A 9,485-nucleotide genomic window follows, 5' to 3' on the forward strand; every position below is an offset into this window, starting at 1 on the left:
AGTGAAAATGTTATTTTTTTAATGCTGGTAACTGGTTATAACCAGTTAATTTTGTTCCGATAACTTTTTCATGCAACCAAAGGCTAAAGGATTTATCAGAGTACATTTTTGGAACTGCAACACATCATGTTGCCCAAAACATTAATCATCAAGAAAACTGCTGCATCACACATTTCTTTGCCTAATTGAAGACCTTTTTAACAGCTATGTATATTTACTACATACAGCTGCATCTCAATAAATTAGAATGTCGTGGAAAAGTTCATTTATTTCAGTAATTCAACTCAAATTGTGAAACTCGTGTATTAAATAAATTCAGTGCACACAGACTGAAGTAGTTTAAGTCTTTGGTTCTCTTAATTGTGAGGATTTTGGCTCACATTTAACAAAAACCCACCAATTCACTATCTCAAAAAATTAGAATATGGTGACATGCCAATCAGCTAATCAACTCAAAACACCTGCAAAGTTTTCCTGAGCCTTCAAAATGGTCTCTCAGTTTGGTTCACTAGGCTACACAATCATAGTGAAGACTGCTGATCTGACAGTTGTCCAGAAGACAATCATTGACACCCTTCACAAGGAGGGTAAGCCACAAACATTCATTGCCAAAGAAGCTGACTGTTCACAGAGTGCTGTATCCAAGCATGTTAACAGAAAGTTGAGTGGAAGGAAAACGTGTGGAAGAAAAAGATGCACAACCAACTGAGAGAACTGCAGCCTTATGATTGTCAAGCAAAATCGATTCAAGAATTTGGGTGAACTTCACAAGGAATGGACTGAGGCTGGGGTCAAGGCATCAAGAGCCACCACACACAGACATGTCATGGAATTTGGCTACAGTTGTCGTATTCCTCTTGTTAAGCCACTCCTGAACCACAGACAACGTCAGAGGCGTCTTACCTGGGCTAAGGAGAAGAAGAACTGGACTGTTGCCCAGTGGTCCAAAGTCCTCTTTTCAGATGAGAGCAAGTTTTGTATTTCATTTGGAAACCAAGGTCCTAGAGTCTGGAGGAAGGATGGAGAAGCTCATAGCCCAAGTTGCTTGAAGTCCAGTGTTAAGTTTCCACAGTCTGTGATGATTTGAGGTGCAATGTCATCTGCTGGTGTTGGTCCATTGTGTTTTTTGAAAACCAAAGTCACTGCACCCGTTTACCAAGAAATTTTGGAGCACTTCATGCTTCCTTCTGCTGACCAGCTTTTTAAAGATGCTGATTTCATTTTCCAGCAGGATTTGGCACCTGCCCACACTGCCAAAAGCACCAAAAGTTGGTTAAATGACCATGGTGTTGGTGTGCTTGACTGGCCAGCAAACTCACCAGACCTGAACCCCATAGAGAATCTATGGGGTATTGTCAAGAGGAAAATGAGAAACAAGAGACCAAAAAATGCAGATGAGCTGAAGGCCACTGTCAAAGAAACTTGGGCTTCCATACCACCTCAGCAGTGCCACAAACTGATCACCTCCATGCCACGCCGAATTGAGGCAGTAATTAAAGCAAAAGGAGCCCCTACCAAGTATTGAGTACATATACAGTAAATGAACATACTTTCCAGAAGGCCAACAATTCACTAAAAATGTTTTTTTTATTGGTCTTATGATGTATTCTAATTTTTTGAGATAGTGAATTGGTGGGTTTTTGTTAAATGTGAGCCAAAATCATCACAATTAAAAGAACCAAAGACTTAAACTACTTCAGTCTGTGTGCACTGAATTTATTTAATACACGAGTTTCACAATTTGAGTTGAATTACTGAAATAAATGAACTTTTCCACGACATTCTAATTTATTGAGATGCAGCTGTATATGGATAGTCCAGATACAAAGAAAACATTATTAGAAGTTAAAAGTACATTTCTCAGTTGTTTCCAAGTCTTCACTGAATTATTGTTAGATATGATGCATTATTACAGATTTGATGCTGCTGGATTTTGACTGAGAAGCAGATCTATAATTAAAAGTATACTATATTGTTAATTAACTGTATGATTGTTATTATTTCTATGGTGATAAATCCACCACTTTGGAAAAAAATTAAATGCTTACTTTTGCTTATTTTGGTGAGGCAAGTGGCTTATTTTGAGCTTGTTTTTCCAGACCATTTTGCTTGATTCTCTTGTGAGATCTGGCAACACTGCCCTTGGTATTTCACCCACCCTTAGCACAGAGTACTGTCATTTTAAAAAGAATGTTATTAACCGTTCTTTTATATTGTTCTTACCAGTTACCATTTGGAAAGGAAGCTTTGGAACTTCTGAACAGGAATGAAAAAGTAAAGTTTTTGCTCAGAATGAACCGAAATGAAAAACATTGAATTTTTAGTCCCTGGTTTTAACAAAAGAGTCCAAGCACTAAAAGCAGCCAAAGCAAATAACAGGTCAGACTGTCAGAAAACCTCAAATGTTTGTACCGTCTCAAACCCATCACATCAACATAATTTTGTTCTGTTTATAATTGTACTTTGTGCCTCCTTCCTCTCAGTGTCTGGGTTTGTGCAGGGAAGAGAAGAAAGAGTGAGAATCTAAATGCAGAACTTTAATATTATGCAACAGAAGAGTATGCTGGTAAATAACACACTACATACAATTAAGAACTGACAAAGGAACAAGAGGGCATATACAGTATACACACAAGAGCTAACAAGACGACGAGGAACACCTGTGATTCAATTAGGGCAAAGGAACTGAAGACAGAGACAATGGAGGGGAAAAAAGGAACTTTCAAACTAGAATGACCTGACGCTCAGACAGCTGAGGGTATTTTTATAGCTGCTTCCTTTTCACATTTTGTGGCTTTTCTGTTTCTTTCTCATTCACCACCATCTCTCTCTGTTTTTAGATTTTGTACAGACATCTCACATTCTTCCCTCTGTGTGTGGCAAATACTGTCACTGGTTGGTGTGCCAATACATAATTCATGCTTCAAGTTAGCAAACAGACTTCAGATATTCTTTCTCATTGTCTAACATTTTGTTTTAATAGTAGCATGGAACTTTTTGTTTTTATCTTTGCGTTCAATGTACAAGTTTGATTTTGAAGCAATTTGATTTAATTTGTAATATTTTTTTAAATGTTGAAAATGTATGTAGCTTATAAAAATCCCTGATTATCACATTTATTTTGAGACAAAATATTTATCATTTTCATTTTTGTGATTAAATCAAACGTTTTATTTATTTTTTTATTTTTTACTGTCCAATAAGTAAAAGGATAGTATATGGGTAAAAATGCCCCTATAAAACACATCGTTTTTCTTATATGGGGCAAATAGATTTGTTCTGAAGAATGTTTAAAGTGTGCTCACATTAACTGATCCAATTACAATGATGATTCATATGTTTACTGAATACTTGAGATGTTATGAAATGCCAAATGTGTTTGAAATTAACAGTAAATCGTGCACTCTTTTCTGAAGTAGTTATTTTGAATAAGCTTTATCTTAATTTGTTACTCAAAAAAGCATCTTACGGTCTAAAAATTATTAGCATTAGTTGACAAATTTTGCATTATAACTTTGGCCCCTGTATCTACATTATATATCACTATAACCCCCCTGGGGGCCTTTAACCTGAGTGTGGGGTAAAATGCTCCCTCACCACCTTTTTCAAAAAATGCATTTTAATCAAAACAACAATTTGTTTATTTTCACACAAATTATGTTGCTTCACCAATATTCAATAAAAAGAAATACATTTTTCGATCTTGATACATTTTGTGACAAGAACATTTTCCTTATGGTGTGCCTTTAGCCCCGTATTTGTTTAACCCTCAGAGACCTAAGCATAGAGATTGTTGACATAATGTATTTTTTCCTCCTTGAACATGTTTTAAGAAGCCACTGATTATTAAAAAAAAAAAAAAAAAAAAAAATCATTTTTTTTTTTAAAAACATATTTTGTTTTAGGGGGAATTTTGTGTGACTTTAGAAAACAATGGCAGCCCATGTAAAAATCAGGATTTTAAAGCACATTTAGCTTTTGAAGTGACTATTGTGTGACTTTAGCAAGCTGTGTCATTCAATATGCATTTTTTCCACAAGGGATGGTCTGATCGATCGAAAACTTCCTATGACTCAATCATTGATCTGATCATTTGGCCGATCACATAAACTGATCACCCATGTTGCAGAAGATGCACAGCTTCTTTAAGACACTGGCCGAATGTTTTAAGACAACAAACTTGATTTTTGCAGTGTTATAGTGTGAGGTATGGCCAATATGAAAAGCTTGTGTATATGGAGGTTCATATTTGACACGGTCCATCCTGTGAAACACTCTTTATTTTTGTCCATGGCGGCTGCCTCTCTGTCTCCGCGGGGCATAGGCACATTATCATTATAATAACGCGGGTTACAAGATAAAGTATAATTCAAACATCTTTATTAAATAACTCCCGAGGTAATTGTAAAAACAGCAGCATCTGTTCAGTTCACAAACATGTGCTCTTTCTCTGCTCTCCTCTCATCTCTTGACTCATGAGAAAGTGTGTTACCTTCATTAAAATTCTAGCAGGAACAAGTAAAAGCTAAATGAATATAGAGCTTATTCACAATAGTGCCATCTTTGATTTTTGACAGGAATGCAAATGAGGTTTTGAAAGACAGAATTACTGTCTCTTCAATGACATGCACTGTATAAAGCTGTCAAAAATCTCTAATTTTCCACAACTCATGTTCTCTGGAATTTTTTGTCTACTGAAATGTTTAGTTAGCAGAACGATCCAAAAACACTTGAAACAATTGTACAACACATTGAAGAAGCTGTATTTCTATCCCTCATAACCCTGGTGTCATTCCCATCAAAAAATAAGGATGGCGCTGCTGTGAATAAGGTCTATTATTAACATACAACAAGATGAAACGGCTGGGACGTAGTTATAAACTACAATATTTAGATACTATAATATGATGCATTGTTCAATAAAATAATGAATAACAACATTGAATAAATATAGCTGCAAGCAGCAAATATGGGCTCTGAAATGGCAAGCATTGCACCATAGTAGGCAGAACACAAAGTGCACATAAATTCTGAGATTGTGAGAATATGACATGCACAACAAAGTAAGACCAATTCGCAAGTTGCCTCAGTGCAGGATTGAACCTGGACACTTCCGCGTTACATTTCCACACACTATTCACTGCTGCACACAGTCAGAGGGCTAACAGCCATCAAAAGGAAAATGCTAAGCTAAGAATTTGCACAGCAGTCACCATTATCAACTTCTGTCATCTACTGTAATGTGTAGTTTTTTAGGGCCCAAGCACTGAAAGTACAGAGATCATATTTTTCTTCTAAGGATTATTATTATTAAAACCCAAGCACTGAAAGTGCAGAGGCACTATTGTTCCTCTAAGGATTATTATTATTAAAACCCAAGCACTGAAAGTGCAGAGGCACTATTGTTCTTCTAAGGATTATTATTATTAAGACCCAAGCACTGAAAGTGCAGAGGCACTATTGTTCTTCTAAGGATTATTATTATTAAGACCCAAGCACTGAAAGTGTGGAGGCACTATTGTTCTTCTAAGGATTATTATTATTAAAACCCAAGCACTGAAAATGCGGAGGCACTATTGTTCTTCTAAGGATTATTATTATTAAGACCCAAGCACTGAAAGTGCAGAGGCACTATTGTTCTTCTAAGGATTATTATTATTAAGACCCAAGCACTGAAAGTGTGGAGGCACTATTGTTCTTCTAAGGATTATTATTATTAGGGCCCAAGCACTGAAAGTGTGGAGGCACTATTGTTCTTCTAAGGATTATTATTAGAGTCCAAGCACTGAAAGTGCAGAGGCACTATTGTTCTTCTAAGGATTATTATTATTAAGACCCAAGCACTGAAAGTGCAGAGGTACTATTGTTCTTCTAAGGATTATTATTATTAAGACCCAAGCACTGAAAGTGCAGAGGCACTATTTTTCTTCGAAGGATTATTATTATTAAGACCCAAGCACTGAAAGTGTGGAAGCACTATTGTTCTTCTAAGGATTATTATTATTATTAAGACCCAAGCACTGAAAGTGCAGAGGCACTATTGTTCTTCTAAGGATTATTATTATTAAGACCCAAGCACTGAAAGTGCGGAGGCACTATTGTTCTTCTAAGGATTATTATTATTAAGACCCAAGCACTGAAAGTGCGGAGGCACTATTGTTCTTCTAAGGATTATTATTATTAGGGCCCAAGCACTGAAAGTGTGGAGGCACTATTGTTCTTCTAAGGATTATTATTATTAAGACCCAAGCACTGAAAGTGCAGAGGCACTATTGTTCTTCTAAGCATTATTAGGACCCAAGCACTGAAAGTGCAGAGGCACTATTGTTCTTCTAAGCATTATTAGGACCCAAGCACTGAAAGTGCAGAGGAATTATTGTTCTTCTAAGCATTATTAGGACCCAAGCACTGAAAGTGCAGAGGCACTATTGTTCTTCTAAGAATTATTATTAGGGTCCAAGCACTGAAAGTGCAGAGGCACTATTGTTCTTCTAAGAATTATTATTAGGGTCCAAGCACTGAAAGTGCAGAGGCACTATTGTTCTTCTAAGCATTATTAGGACCCAAGCACTGAAAGTGCGGAGGCACTATTTTTATTCTAAGGATTATTATTATTAAGACCCAAGCACTGAAAGTGCGGAGGCACTATTGTTCCTCTAAGGATTATTATTATTATTAAGACCCAAGCACTGAAAGTGCAGAGGCACTATTGTTCCTCTAAGGATTATTATTATTAAGACCCAAGCACTGAAAGTGCAGAGGCACTATTGTTCTTCTAAGGATTATTATTATTAAGACCCAAGCACTGAAAGTGCAGAGGCACTATTGTTCTTCTAAGGATTATTATTATTAAGACCCAAGCACTGAAAGTGCAGAGGCACTATTGTTCTTCTAAGCATTATTAGGACCCAAGCACTGAAAGTGCAGAGGCACTATTGTTCTTCTAAGCATTATTAGGACCCAAGCACTGAAAGTGCGGAGGCACTATTTTTCTTCTAAGGATTATTATTATTAAGACCCAAGCACTGAAAGTGCGGAGGCACTATTTTTCTTCTAAGGATTATTATTATTATTATTATTAAGACCAAAGCACTGAAAGTGTGGAGACACTATTGTTCTTCTAAGCATTATTAGGACCCAAGCACTGAAAGTGCGGAGGCACTATTGTTCTTCTAATGTTTATTATTATTAAGACCCAAGCACTGAAAGTGCAGAGGCACTATTGTTCTTCTAAGGATTATTATTATTAAGACCCAAGCACTGAAAGTGCGGAGGCACTATTTTTCTTCTAAGGATTATTATTATTAAGACCCAAGCACTGAAAGTGCAGAGGCACTATTGTTCTTCTAAGGATTATTATTATTAAGACCCAAGCACTGAAAGTGCGGAGGCACTATTTTTCTTCTAAGGATTATTATTATTAAGACCCAAGCACTGAAAGTGTGGAGGCACTATTTTTCTTCTAAGCATTATTAGGACCCAAGCACTGAAAGTGCGGAGGCACTATTGTTCTTCTAAGCATTATTAGGACCCAAGCACTGAAAGTGCAGAGGCACTATTGTTCTTCTAAGGATTATTATTATTAGGGCCCAAGCACTGAAAGTGCAGAGGCACTATTGTTCTTCTAAGGATTATTATTATTAGGGCCCAAGCACTGAAAGTGCAGATGCACTATTGTTCTTCTAAGGATTATTATTATTAGGGCCCAAGCACTGAAAGTGCAGAGGCACTATTGTTCTTCTAAGCATTATTAGGACCCAAGCACTGAAAATGCGGAGGCACTATTGTTCTTCTAAGGATTATTATTATTAAGACCCAAGCACTGAAAGTGCGGAGGCACTATTGTTCTTCTAAGCATTATTAGGACCCAAGCACTGAAAATGCGGAGGCACTATTGTTCTTCTAAGGATTATTATTATTAGGGCCCAAGCACTGAAAGTGCAGAGGCACTATTGTTCTTCTAAGCATTATTAGGACCCAAGCACTGAAAGTGCGGAGGCACTATTGTTCTTCTAAGGATTATTATTATTAAGACCCAAGCACTGAAAGTGCGGAGGCACTATTGTTCTTCTAAGCATTATTAGGACCCAAGCACTGAAAGTGCGGAGGCACTATAGTTCTTCTAATGATTATTATTATTAGGGCCCAAGCACTGAAAGTGCAGAGGCACTATTGTTCTTCTAAGGATTATTATTATTAGGGCCCAAGCACTGAAAGTGTGGAAACACTATTGTTCTTCTAAGGATTATTATTATTAAGACCCAAGCACTGAAATTGCGGAGGCACTATTGTTCTTCTAAGCATTATTAGGGCCCAAGGACTGAAAGTGCAGAGACCCTATTGTTCTTCTAAAGATTATTATTCAGGTCCAAGTACTGAAAGTGCGGAGACCCTGTTGTTCTTCTAAGGATTATTATTATTAGGGCCCAAAGCACTAAAAGTGCAGAGGCCCTTTTGTTTTCTAATGAGGCTTGATGCCACACTAACTGTGTCTGTCTCTTGCTCTCCCTGCCACAGTGGTGGAGAATGCAAGCACTTTTGTGGGCAGAGATGGCACAGTTGGGCACCAACAGTGACGTCACTCTTCCTCTCATTCACTGGTTAGATGGAAAGCCTGGAGTTGGACGGAGAAAACACAGGGATGGCCTCCCAGCTGCAGCAAAAGGGTAAGTGGCATTTAATAAGCATTTACCCTGTGGCTGGCTGAGGCTGTCATATTAATTTGTGTTTTTCCTCTGTTCCTACCTGGGTGAGAGTGAGAGGGAGAGCTGGCCCAGAGAGGTATCCCCCATATGTCCACACCGACCGTAGGGCCTGGTTGAGGAAGTAGCATTCCCGTGTGGGTGGCTAAAGAGTGTGCACCTCTGGCTCTGAACTCCATGGTTGGATTCGAGTGTGGGAGGAGGTGCCGACGGGGTGATGCTTGGGGGGAGGAGGGGAGATGTGGCGGAATGATCCGCCCCTCCGGATCATCATCGTTGGCCTGTCTCTTAGGGCCACCCTTCAGCCAGGCTCATGACAGAAGTTGGGCAGGAGAGCGAGAAGAGGTGCATAATTAATAAGCATTGTTCTGACAGCGGTGAATGAAGCACACCTGATGTGAATAATGCTTCATCAATGCTGTCTTTAAAACGCAGAGCATACCTCTTCTCGGGGAGCCGGCCTCAAATCTCCATGTGTGCACACACTGGCATCCTCAGATGCCCAGAACCAGAGCTGGGAGGGTTCGGATGAGTGGATGTGCCGCCGGACTTGCTCCTCGGACCCCTGGACGGATTAAATGAGTCGCTGGGGAGAACAGCTCACGACGATGCCGACGGGCTAGAGGCCGAGCCGCCTTCCCCTCTCACCTGCCGCAGACCTGGTAAGTCAGGCCGCCATGGACACCACCGCCCCTCGCGCTATGGACCCTGGAGAGGAGCATGAGTGGCCAATGGACCTAGCTCATGCCTGGGCCATTCCATGGACACTACCCTGCCCTTCAC

Source organism: Myxocyprinus asiaticus, chromosome 32 (genome assembly GCF_019703515.2).
Source record: "Myxocyprinus asiaticus isolate MX2 ecotype Aquarium Trade chromosome 32, UBuf_Myxa_2, whole genome shotgun sequence".
Taxonomy (NCBI): domain Eukaryota; kingdom Metazoa; phylum Chordata; class Actinopteri; order Cypriniformes; family Catostomidae; genus Myxocyprinus; species Myxocyprinus asiaticus.